Raw genomic sequence first — 13849 nt, forward strand, 5'->3', positions numbered from 1 at the left:
GCATGTCTCTTCATTATGAGCTAGACTGTGATTGGCCCTTGTGTAAGAGTGTGTGTCCATGTAAAAAACCTCCTCAATACTCACCCCCCTTCTGTACAACTTTTGCAAGGACTGATCACAACAGCAGCCTCGTGGGCAAAATCAGGCCCTTCTTTGTTCCTTCCAGGGAGCAATTTGACCAGAAAGGAGAGGTGTCATGAGAAGGAACAAGGCCCCGGCCTCGTCCATATCCACCAGCCCGTGAAGCAGGGCCAGCGCAACCAGGGGAGCAATCTGCTCCAATCCACAGTATAACGTAATGAGTAGTGAGCAGGCCTGGGAGTCACTGCGCCTCCTGATGCCCAGTTCTGATGCTCCAATGCTCTGGCTTCTACAAAACCTGAGAGAAAACAGTACAATCTAAACAAGGAAACCATTGTATTGACATTGTCAGTTGGACGTACTGGCTGGTTGTCTCACTTGTTCTTACAACGGTTCTTTTAGGTTCACAAAAACTGTCAGAAACTGTTTCTGACAGACCCATTTTGGCATGCCCACACATAGTAGGAATTATTCTGGGAAAGTTCTATGGCCTGTGTCATACAGGAGGTCAGACTAGATGTTCACAAGGGTCTCTTCTGGCCTTGGAATCTCGGAATCTCTGAATGGTTCACCTTATAACCAGAGTTGTACCAGTGCATTCTGGGATTCCTAATACAACTATATCAAGGTGCCCAACACTGTTATTGGGTTCAGGGTTTAGGAGTAATTTTCAAACACAATGCATTGCATCATGGGATGGGTTTAAGAGAAATGACTCAACAAGTACTGCCACACGTCTGCGGTTGCCTGTCCACATTGAAGCATAATCATGCTTCGTAGTCAGCTCAGACCCTGTTCCAAACATTGCCACCTCATGGCATCACAAACTGTAAAAGACTCAGCTGTTTTGTGTTGGCACAAAGTGATGTACAGGCATTGAAAGATCACAGTATTCCAAATGATAGTTTGCAGCAACACTTTTCCACCTAATGTAGGCAAAGCCAAAAGAGGTCTTTGTGGAAAAGTTTGTTTGTTTGTTTTTAAAAAAAAGAACCGAAGTATAAAGAATATAGAAGAAAGAGAAAATGTCAGAATGAAATCCATTCACAAATACAAATAGAAAGTAAAGAGACATAAGTTGCAAAGCTCAGAAATTCTAGATTCTTTTCTTAATTAAAGAGAGATCCATGTGACTTTTGGGTTCCTAGCTTCACTAAAGATTAGCTGGGAAATCTGTTTTAGGTAAACAGCATCTGCCCTCTCTGTGGCCTGACAAAGTGCTGACTAGCTGGTAAATAGATTATCACAGACTGATTCTACACTAATAACTGATTCATTACTTAGGCTTGCTGGTGCATTGTAATTGTCAGTAATAACTGCTGATGTTCTTGGATGTCGTTCTTTAGGTGCAAGTAATATTTATTTGTGGGCTGCTTTGGAAGGGTCAGAGCTGGCTAACTGTGGATTTCATCGTTTTACAGAAAAGTTGGGAAACATGAATAACTATTTTGAATGCCCTATGGTCACTTTCCACCAATCTCAGTTTGTAAAGGCACTTCGTTTCAATGACTAGAACCATATTTTACAGGATGGTGTTTCTCTTTCTGCAAAATTAATATTAAACCCTGGTGTAAAACTTTAGTGAATCTCAACTCCTTAGCAGTGATATCACATTCAGGGAGGAGAAGGTTGCTGTTTGTCTGTGATATGTTTGGAAGGATTTGATTTTCATCTGTAAATGTCAGTAAACACTGATTGCACCATACACACACAAACTGGTGAAAAAATATGAACATTTAAATAAAACAAATAGAAAAATGCTTAAACCACAATTTTGCATAACTGAAAATGTAAACTGATCAAACAAAATGAATGCTTAAAATAAACATCAATATTATATGTTGAAATTATTTTAAAAAGTCAAATTTAGCCTAGCCTAGATATGCCCCTTGGCAGGTGTACTTGGTATGGAAAGGGCCTTTACTGAAATATTATTCATTCCAGTGTCTGTTCTGATACTTTGAGGAGAAATGTTCTAGGAAATTGCAGATAGTTGTTATATTCAAAACATCCTATAAGCTGGAAATGCATTTTTTATTCTGCTTTCCCCTCTTTGAATTTCTTTATGCCTTTATAATGAATCTCTGGTGAACAGATGGCAGCTAGTTCCTCACAATGATACTTTACTAGTTGTGGCAAGATGGATGATGCAGTTATCCATTAATCCTGTAGCAGTGATGGTTAAAGCACCAGATCAGGTCACCCTGTTTATAAGGTTATGCAAAACTGGAGGATTGGTTTTTTTCATCTTGGGGAAATTTCTATGAAATGTTTTTTCCTATTCCCATGCCTGGAAATGTCATCAAGATGCTAATACCTTGGGAAAAAAACATTCATGTCGAATCATAATTTTGTGCATTTTCTTGCAGTGAAGACACTTTCAATCAAGAAGTGATCCATTTTAGCTCCATTTAAAAAAAAAAGAGACCAGTTTTGAATTGGCAAAGATCACATTTCCATCACTTCAAATTTCATTGCAATAATCACCAAATTCCAAGTTTACTCATTTCAAGCCTCTACATTTTTCATCTGCAAAGTAAAAAAATTCTCTAATGAACAAAAAAGCTTTTCAATGTAAAACAGAGGTGAGAAAGTATTACTGACAGATACCAAATCGGACATTCATACTCTTCTAGATGCCCAAATTATAAGCCTGCATTTTAGGACAACTCCTGGAAACACTGTATATTAGCCCAACTGTGTTATGTTCAAAACATACACATCGAGAAGTTGGTTAAAAAATATAAATCCTCTTGCTGGAAGTTTGCAATGTGACTCTACTTTATTTCTTAGAAGTCAGAATGAATACACACACAAAAACCCAGAGAGAAAGAGGAAACAGGTTCCTTCCCAAAACAAAGCAGCACAGTTCACCCCACCTTGCTTTAAGTTGGCTGTGTCCAGATTGATTGCTGAATGCTCTTCCCCTTCCCCATACAAAACATGCACACACACACACACCCCACCTCCAGCACAGTCCTCAATCCACCACAAAGTGCTCTAGGGATTCCCACAGGGACTGAGCTGGAAGAAATCCCAGTGCTCAATCCACAGTGCTAGCAGTAAAGATGCCATGGTGAGGCTGCACTACTGACCCTTCAGGATTGCAGTAGCTCTTGCAGCCAACCACTCTGCTGAAGAGAATGTCCAGAACAGCTGCAAAATTGAGAGTCTCTCCACCTTGGCACTCACCTCTGTGCACTCTGGACTGCAGGGCACCCTAGCAGCAGAGCTGCCCGGCACACAGTCCCATGGGATTCCATATTTGTGCTCTTTTTTTTTTCTCCAGATAAAATGTGCTCCATTTCTGAGTAAAACTGCATTTTGTATAACGGCCAAAACTGAAAACCAAACCTCAGGACTCAGTGAGAAAGGCTTCTTTTCCTCTCAGATATGGTTCTGCAAGTCGAATTAGACTCTCGGTGACCCCTGCGCAATCCCACAGCCTTCAGTGGATGTATACTGGTGTGACTCTCATTAACAGTTCTTTTGACAACGTGTGGAAATGGAATCCAGCTCACTCTGCATTGATCATAAATACAATTTTAAAATGTCCTGGTCTCCACTTGAAGCAATTCATTTGGAAAGCTAACAAGAGAAAAATGAAAATAGAGGAATTAATCACTGATTATTGTTACTATGATGTCTCCTTTTAAAATCAGAAATGTACTAAGCAATTAAGTACCTTGTTCCAGCTACTCCCATGTTATCCCTTTTCCCCCAATCAGGGAACAACCTGTCTCGCTAATGAATATAGACAGCAGTTGTGGATTAGAAGCTGTTTATTTACATATTTTGCACTTGCATTTTGAAACTCATTCCCAGATTACATTACTCTGAAACCCTCTTGGAAGATGTTCAGAACAATTGTAAATCAGAGTAGTCACATCCTGAGCTTCCTTACGAACACTGCACATGAGGCCCAGTCCTGAAGTCACTATTCAGTCCTTACTCTGTCAAAACTCCCATCACAGTCAATTTAGGAGGGAAAAAATAAGGTTTGCAGTTTGCGGCATTCAACACTGCTAACCGTTCAACTCACAATCATCTCCTCTCACAGAAGCAACCATTGTATGAACAACTGAATGTGAAGTATTACATTTAAACTACGCCTGCCAGAATCAAGTCAGCAGAAATTCACACAAATGCAGGAACGTTTTGGGTGTGGTTCTCAAAAACACTCAACAATGGGCTAAATCTGTTACCATTGAGGTCAAAGGTCAAATTTTCCCATTAGTCAATGTTGAGCCCTTTTGAACATCCCACTCTCAGAATAGAACTCAGAATGGTTCAGACAGGAGCTTACCAGTTCTCCATGCCTGCTCAGACACAGTAATAACCATTCTTTCAGGCAGGACCAACACCAAACATCTGCTAAAAAGTGGCTTGAGCTAAGAAACATTTGTGCATGGACAGACATAAAATATTAACATCTCTGGATCCAAGCTGCAATGTACAGCAGTGAAGAAAGGAGGAAACCAAAATCTAACAAGATATTATGGATGAAACTGTGTCTGCTGTGGTATTATGTTCCTTAGGTACCTTTTCATGAAAAGACTTATGTGGTGGAAAAACCGTTTCAGAAGAGTGTTTTCTGGACTAGATCCAAAAATGCACATTCACAGCAGACTCTAGCAGCCCCAGCCACTGAAGACAAATGTAGAGAATTATTCAGTTATGATTTTCTATGAGCTGTTTGTCGATCAGTTTTAGTCTGCATGACTTTAATTAGGCTCTGGATAATTCATGTAATTATTTTCCAAAAGCTACCATCTGACAAGTTGTCAGCCCTGTTTTTAAATAAAAGACCATATATTTCTGCTCCCTGCAGGGTCACCTCTGATGGGAATCATGGTTTCCCATCTCAGATAACAATAGAGCTGTGCTGGAGCTGCAACTCACCCGTACAAAGGCTGAAGAGAAAAACTATCAGAGAGTAATTGAAATGTGTATGCTCAAGGAAACAAGATTCGACCACTCTGACCTCAGGTGGAAAGTCCATCTTATTTGATCTGTTTATTAATAAACTTCTAGCTCCAATGAAGCCATTTCCTGTTAGTTTGTATCAAAGAGTTGTATTGATCTGCAGTCTTCCTGTGTTTGGAAGATGTGAATTCTGACTGTCATTCCTCAGTATCTAAAACTCTAACCTCAGCAATGTTCAATGCATGGCTACACAAGATAAATGTAAACAGTGACAAATATATCCACAGTAATAACCACAAGGAACTGTGTCCAGTGACTTTGTGATGCATCAACAAGTCAAAACTGTAAAAAAAAGGATAAAATCTCTACAAAACCTAAATTTTAATGACTGGAAGAAGAGGAGAGCAATATTGAGAATGTTTTCCTTTCCTTCACTTCAAAACATCTGAACAACTCCTCTCCCATGTCCTAATGCAGGACAATTAACTTAGTAAAATTTAATCCATTTGTGCTTCTAAACAGAACTATTTTTAACAAAATAGTTGTCATAGATCTCTGTATGTAATGGCTTAACCATTCCATTGCTATTATCTTGTTCTTCCTGACAATTACTGTAAATATTCTGAATTCCCTTCATAGTAATTGCTCCTACAAAAACATATGTATTTTGTAAACATTAAACGTGTGTATATTATATATATTATATATTATATATGTATTTCTTCCCAGATATGTGTTGGTTTTCCCCACTGTGGAAAAAACAGTAAAAAGACTTGACTGCACTGTGAAAATGTGTGACTTTGCAAACTTACCCAGAAAAATTAACTCTTTTGAGATTTCACACACACAAAAAAATCAAAATTATGAAATAGGTGAAATGGCATTGCAGAAAATTGTTCAAAAATTTTCCTGTTATTCTAGCAAAGTAAAATATCCATGAAGACTATGGAGACCTTGTATGAATACAGTTTATTGAATTGTAGCTTTCACTGCAGAATTTGAAATTCTTCATTTGCAGTTTATGCTGTGTTCCTTAGTTTAGTTAGTTCGAACTAGATCCCTGTACCTGCAGCCATGACTCATTGAGGGCTGCACCAATGCCCATTGAAGTCTATGGGAGACTTTGTCAGATGGGGGCCAAAAAGTTCAGCATCTTGCAGGAGTGGCTCAATGGAATATATAATTTGCAGTTCACTCCTTGTTGATTAATTAGGAACACAGGAATGAAATGCTATATTAGATCAGATCCAAGGAGCACCTAACATAGTATCTTGTCTCCAAAAGTGGCCAGTATCACATGGTCAGAAGAAGGTGTAAGAAACTCATATCATATTACATATTTTAGTTAATACCAAGTTACTTGAATCATCCATTGAGATAAATAGAAAGAATACCACATGCCATACCTGACAAACATGTTTTGTGAGTATACGTCAATTATTTGCAGGCCAAGAATAATTCACCCAAGGAATTCATGACAAATTTGGAATAACTAGTAAATTTGCAACATGTTCACAGGGCAATCCACAAAGGGGGAAAAAGGCAAATGTAGCCAGTGTGTTTGATTCATTGCGAATCATTCATTCACTGTTAATGTTTATGTGCTTAACAAACCTTTCAACTTTATTTCTTTAAACAAGTCACAGGCTCAAAGACTTGCATTTTCCTTCACTCCGTTTGCTAGGCAGTTAATTATGTTCTTCCTGACTGTGACCAAATAAGTTAAAAAAAAGTACTTAGATGTGCTTCCAACCATTGCAGAAAATATGCTCAAGTGGAAAAATAGGTCAGATTTGCCCTTCAGTTCAGTTATGTTTGTCAAACATATAAAGGATGAAATCATGGCCTCATTCAAGTCAATGGGAGTTTTGCCATTGATTTCAATGGAGCCAGAATTTCACCCAAGACACATTGCTGAGAAGTTCAGACTACATACAGAAGACTGAATGCAACCATTAAATATTTGCAGTACCAACTGCCATAATAAGCTCTGTCGTCTTTGTTTTGTTGAATGACATATTGTGTACCCTGGGTCATTTTCTATGCATTTGGTGTGTACTTATTTTGTTTAGACATTTAAAACAGATCAATAAAAAATCTTGTGACCTGAAGCAATATTAAAACAGTCCTTTACAAACCTAGGGGTATCCAGCCAATTTATTATTAAAGCCCAGGAAGGTGTCCACATGGGTGTGCGTTTGGAATATCATCCAGGAGGTTCACATAACATGCAGTGTCTGTGTTTTAAAAAAGTGGAATGAAATGGAATTTGACTCTGCACAAGACCTGAAGGCATTTTCCACATTAATTCAACATGATCATTTCACCACTCCTCAGAGTGCAGCAACTTCTCAGGAGTGATAAATTCCATGCTGTGAAAACAAAACTAAGTAAGTTTGTCTCATGCCCCAGTTTGAAATTATCCAGTGTGCTCTGTATTGGAAGTAAGTGTACTTGGCTTGTTTAGCCTAACAAAAGGAAGGCTGAGGGGAGATCTGATTGCACTCTATAAATACATAACACACCAGGGAGGGAGTGGAGTTATTTAAGTTAAAGGCCAATGTTGGCACAAGAACAAATATACATAAACTGGTCATCAGCGTGTTTAGGCTTGAAATTAGACAGAGGTTTCTAACTATCAGAGGCGTGAAGTTCTGAAACAGCCTACCAAGGACAATGCGGGGGGGGGGGGAACCTGACTTGTTTCAAGATTGAGCTTGATAAGTTTATGGAGGGGATGGTAGGATAAGGTTGCCTACAACAGCACATGGCCCATCCTCATCTGTTATTAGCAAATATCTCCACTGGCTGGAGATGGGATACTACAAGGGGAAGTTTCTGAGTTACTGCAGAGAATTGTTTCCCAGGTGCCTGGCTGGTGAATCTTGTCATATTTGGGGTCAGGGCTGCCAATAGAATTCAGGGGGCCTGGGGCAAAGCAATTTCAGGGGCCTCTTCCATAAAAAAAATTGCAATACTATATTCTCGCGGAGGCCCCTGCAGGGGCCAGGGCAAATTGCCCCACTTGCTCCCCCTCACGGGCAGCCCTAGGAAAAATAAACCTTCCACATCACAGCACAAACCTAGTTTTGAGAAAACTTCTTTACAAAGTATCACTGGTTCTCAGCATCAGCTAGTGCTAAAAGGCACTAAAGCTCATTAAAGGGTTGGACAAATATTTTGATCAAAACTTTTTTTGGTTTGAAAACAAGGGGTTTTTAAAAAGCAGAAAAAAATCACGGACAATGTCTGCTTTCCTTCAAAATCTGTTGTTGTTTTTTTTTAATAGAAAAGCTGAAATTAGTCTGCCAAGACCTGAATATGGTTTGGGGTTTCAGATGTGTGAGGCCAAATGTTTGCTGCTTGCTGTGTCTGATTGTTTAAAGAAACAATAAAAAATTCTGCTTAAAAAAAACTCAAAAGCTTTTGAACCACCTCAGCTTGTGACCAAACACCTGAGCCCATCCAGTCAGAGATTTTTCCAGGTTTCTCATACTCTGCTGGCTTCCTTGACTCATATCTCATAGACTCATAGACTCTAGGACTGGAAGGGACCTCGAGAGGTCATCGAGTCCAGTCCCCTGCCCTCATGGCAGGACCAAATACTTTCTAAACCATCCCTAATAGACATTTATCTAACCTACTCTTAAATATCTCCAGCGATGGAGATTCCACAACTTCCCTAGGCAATCTATTCCAGTGTTTAACTACCCTGACAGTTAGGAACTTTTTCCTAATGTCCAACCTAAATCTCCCTTGCTGCAGTTTAAGCCCATTGCTTCTTGTTCTATCATTGGAGGCTAAGGTGAACAAGTTTTCTCCCTCCTCCTGATGACACCCTTTTAGATACCTGAAAACTGATATCAGGTCCCCTCTCAGTCTTCTCTTTTCCAAACTAAATAAACCCAATTCCTTCAGCCTTCCTTCATAGGTCATGTTCTCAAGACCTTTAATCATTCTTGTTGCTCTTCTCTGGACCCTCTCCAGTTTCTCCACATCTTTCTTGAAATGCGGTGCCCAGAACTGGACACAATACTCCAGTTGAGGCCTAACCAGCGCAGAGTAAAGCGGAAGAATGACTTCTCGTGTCTTGTTTACAACACACCTGTTAATGCATCCCAGAATCATGTTTGCTTTTTTTGCAACAGTATCACACTGTTCACTCATATAAGCTTGTGGTCCACTATGACCCCTAGATCTCTTTCTGCCATACTCCTTCCTAGACAGTCTCTTCCCTTCTGTATGTGTGAAACTGATTGTTCCTTCCTAAGTGGAGCACTTTGCATTTATCTTTATTGAACTTCATCCTGTTTACCTCAGACCATTTCTCCAATTTGTCCAGATCATTTTGAATTTTGACCCTGTCCTCCAGAGCAGTTGCAATCCCTCCCAGTTTGGTATCATCCGCAAACTTAATAAGCGTACTTTCTATGCCAACATCTAAATCGTTGATGAAGATATTGAACAGAACCGGTCCCAAAACAGACCCCTGCGGAACCCCACTTGTTATACATTTCCAGCAGGATTGGGAGCCATTAACAACTACTCTCTGAGTACGGTTATCCAGCCAGTTATGCACCCACCTTATAGTAGCCCCATCTAAATTGTACTTTCCTAGCTTATCTATAAGAATATCATGCGAAACTGTATCAAATGCCTTACTAAAGTCTAGGTATATCACATCCACCGCTTCTCCCTTATCCACAAGGCTCGTTATCCTATCAAAGAACGTTATCAGATTAGTTTGACACGATTTGTTCTTTACAAATCCATGCTGGCTATTCCCTATCACCTTACCACCTTCCAAGTGTTTGCAGATGATTTCTTTGATTACCTGCTCCATTATCTTCCCTGGCACAGAAGTTAAACTAACTGGTCTGTAGTTTCCTGGGTTGTTTTTATTTCCCTTTTTATAGATGGGCACTATATTTGCCCCTTCCAGTCTTCTGGAATCTCCCCCGTCTCCCATGATTTCCCAAAGATAATAGCTAGAGGCTCAGATACCTCCTCTATTAACTCCTTGAGTATTCTAGGATGCATTTCATCAGGCCCTGGTGACTTGCAGGCATCTAACTTTTCTAAGTGCTTTTTTACTTGCTCTTTCCTTATTTCTCTTCTAAACCTACCCTCTTCCCGTAAGCATTCACTATACTAGACATTCCTTCAGACTTCTCAGTGAAGACCGAAACAAAGAAGTCATTAAGCATCTCTGCCATTTCCGAGTCTCCCGTTACTGTTACCCCCTCCTCATTGAGCAGTGGGCCTACCCTGTCCTTAGTCTTCCTCTTGCTTCTAATGTATTGATAAAAAGTCTTCTTGTTTCCCTTTATTCCCATAGCTAGTTTGAGTTCATTTTGTGCCTTTGCTTTTCTAATCTTGCCTCTGCATTCCTATGTTATTTGCCTATATTCATCCTTCGTGATCTGACCTAGTTTCCATTTTTTATATATATATCTGTCTCCATAACTTTGGGTTCATTTAGGTTTGAACATAAGAAAAAACATACTGGGTCAAACCAAAGGTCCATCCAGCCCAGTATCCTGTCTACCGACAATGGCCGATGCCACGTGCCCCAGAGGGAGTGAGTCTAACAGTCAGGTGATCTCTCTCCTGCCATCCATCTCCACCCTCTGACAAACAGAGGCTAGGGACACCATTCCTTACCCATCCTGGCTAATAGACATTAATGGACTTAACCTCCATGCATTTATCTGTTTCCTAGAGACTGGCTCCATGGGGTCCTTTACAAACTGTGGGTTTGTCTCTAGTATAGCTTATGTACATACTCCACAAACTGAGCATTTGAGCTTGGTCCAGAATCTGGATAAGCCTATGTTGTGAAAACTGAAATTCTCAAAATAGCACATGCATGTGAATGGACACAGAGTGCTAAAATTAAATTAACCCAGGAGTTCTCAAACTGGGGGTCAGGACCCCTTAAGGGGTCACAAGGTTATTACTGGGGGTCGCGAGCTGTCAGTCTCCACCTCAAACCCCACTTTACCTCCAGTATTATAATAGTGTTAAATATATAAAAAAGTGTTTTCAATATAAAGGGGGGGGTCACACTCAGAGGTTTGCTATGTGAAAGGGGTCACCAGGACAAAAGTTTGAGAACCACTGAATAAACCCTTCTGGAGCTTCAGGAAATGTAGAGAAGTGGGGGGGGGGTCTCCCTTCTTAGGGTTGGAAAGGATATTGCTTTTCTCATGTGATCCCTCCCCCAGTGGCTAATTTTAAATTAAGCTACCCTCCCCTGACATGAATCTCCCTATGGCACTGAAATTAAATGTAGGCTATAATTTGGCATTTGAGAAGTGAAAGGGATTGTAGCCCTAACGGAAAAGCTAACAGCTTGGCTCTTCTGCAAGCCTCAAACTGCTGAATGAGTTTCAGGGTAGGGAAGGCTGTGCCTCTCAAACACCCTGGCCCTGCCCCCTATCCGACCCCCACTCACTTCCTGCCCCCCAACTGTCTCCCCTCAGAATCCCTGACCCATCCTGCTCCTTGTCCCCTCATCATCCCCCAGAGACACCACCACCACCACCCCGGGACCGCACCCCTCCTCCCTGTCCCCTGACTGCCCCCACCCCTAGCCACCCCCCTCCCGCGCTGAGTCCTGACAGATCCCTGGAATGCCCACAATCCAACCTCCCTGTTCCCTGTCCCCTGACCGCTCCCCCAATCTCTGCCCCCTTCCTGTCCCCTGACTGTTCCCAAGACTCCCTGCCCCTTAGCAACTCCCTCCCTGGGCCCAGCTTCTTACCCCTGGCTCCCCACTCACCTGGAGCCTCAGCGCGTTGTATCCAGGAGTGTCCCTGAAGAGCGATGCAGCGTGGCTCCGGCGAGACCTGAGCTCCGCCCTGCTCAGAGCCACCTGGTAAGGGGGCGGGGCTGTGAGCTCCTACCTGCTCAGAGCTCCGAGGTAAAGGTGGCAGGGCTGTGAGCTTCCTCCATTCAGCCCGGAGGTCGCAATCCCACCCCCTTAACACAGGGTTCTGAGTGGGGCGGAGATCAGGCCCCGCCAGAGTCAGGCTGCAGCTGTTCAGGGACAGCCCTGGATGCGCTGAGGCTCTGGGAGAGGGACGGACACAAGGTTGGGTCGGGCTGGGGCAGGAGCTTCAGCCATTCTCTTGGGGGCCCCTGCAGAGCCCGGGGCCTGGGGCAAATTGCCCCACTTGCCCCCCCACACTCTGGGCAGCCCTGTTTGGGGTTGGGAAAGAATCTTTCCCTGGTCATATTGGTAGAGACCCTGGGATATTTTTGCCTTTCTTATTTGGGACACGAGTCACTTGCTGATCTTAACTAGAGTAAATTGGTGGGTTATCTGTAACTTGAAATTACAAGATCAAGATTTAAATCAAGATTTGAGAATTTCTGTAACTTAGCCAGAGGTTGTTGGCCTATTGCAGGAGTGAGTGAGTAAAGTTTTATGGCCTTTGATGGGCAAAAGGTCAGACTAGATGATCATGATGGTCCCTTCTGGCCTTAAAATCTGAGTCTGCACTTCAGTTTAATATTTCGATCCTTTTATTGCTGGGAATCCTCAGTACTGTTCCTGTTTTTTCTTGGTTCATATACTTTAAACACAGAATCCACTGTGTCCGTGCACCAATACTATGCAAGAGGTGGAAAAAGAAGGTTGCCAGGCTAACACAGATCTGAGTGGCAATGTTCTGTCTCACTTATATTTTGCAACCTGCCCCACCTAATGTCAAGACAAAGCACATAACACAATTTTCTATGTATACAGAAAATATTATCCACATTTCTGAATCTTTATGTAAACATTAACCTCAGACTTTCAATAAAAAACTATTTCCAAGATGAGTGCATGAATAAGTTAAGTTTGATTTATCTCATTCTCTTATTTATACAGTAAGTTTACATCCTATTCTGTAATCAAGAATAAAACTACATCTGCATTTATGAACAACCATTAGCAAACAATGAAGAAGTTGTAGGTAAAGATAAGTCTGATACTCAGCAGAACTTTCTCAGCACAATCACGTGGGTGCATTTTAAATTTCTAGATACTCTAACTCCCACTGGAATTCATCCTTCACATTTATAATATAATTAGAAGCCATTTCTCATAATCAGGCCCTGCCTTCTCATTCCTAACAAGCTGTCAAGGAATTGGTAGTTAACTAGCTGCTAGAAATGTCTATATTAGAAGATGTAATTTTAAAACTAGAACCATGAAGATATTCACTGTCATTCCATTTGATACATGTATGAGCTAGTGCTCCACATAAAACATATGGACAACATGAAGATACTAGAAGGTGAATATAGAACAACAACTTGATCAGAATGTTGTATTTCTATATGTATAACATCATTCTGTGAAGCACTAGTGGTGTCACCATAAGGTTTTTTCCCATAATTACCTCCAAAAGTTCTCGGTCAGATTCCACTGTAATGTTCCTTGCATATATGAAGACACAGCCAAACAAAATTGCATATATCACTTTTTCAGTCTGTGCATAGTTTATTTCCATAGGAGGGAGGGCTTTGAATGCATAAACCACTGGCTTACATTCTTGCAGTAACAGCCCCAAAGTCTTGCTTAACCTGAATCATTGCCTCTTTATTTATATTGCAATATGCCTATGTGCCTAAACTAGCAATTAGTTAATTAATTCTGAAGGTATAATCTTACTTTCAACTTCTTAGGAGGTTCCTTGGTGGTGGTAAAACATCTGCAATGTGTGATGTCAGCTTGGAAAGATAATATCACCATTAGAAGACATTGTTTCTAGCTCAGTGCTTGTTGCCTCTTCTGTAGGATTGGGTTTAAGAACTTCAGCTGAGAAAATGTAAAGAAAATACTTTATTC

General features: G+C 41.0%; 1 long non-coding RNA gene across 1 annotated transcript in view; it reads right to left on the bottom strand.

Moving 5' to 3' along the window:
- Window positions 1–2532: 2532 nt before the first annotated feature.
- LOC115654013 overlaps window positions 2533–13849 on the bottom strand; it is an 81228-nt gene continuing 69911 nt past the window's right edge. Inside the window, exons 3-4 of the long non-coding RNA XR_004001070.1 lie at window positions 13673–13819; window positions 2533–3669 (exon numbers count right to left, since the gene is read on the bottom strand). This is a non-coding gene — a long non-coding RNA (uncharacterized LOC115654013). The remainder of the gene's footprint in view (window positions 3670–13672; window positions 13820–13849) is intronic.

This window comes from Gopherus evgoodei, chromosome 6, assembly GCF_007399415.2.
Source record: "Gopherus evgoodei ecotype Sinaloan lineage chromosome 6, rGopEvg1_v1.p, whole genome shotgun sequence".
Taxonomy (NCBI): Eukaryota; Metazoa; Chordata; order Testudines; family Testudinidae; genus Gopherus; species Gopherus evgoodei.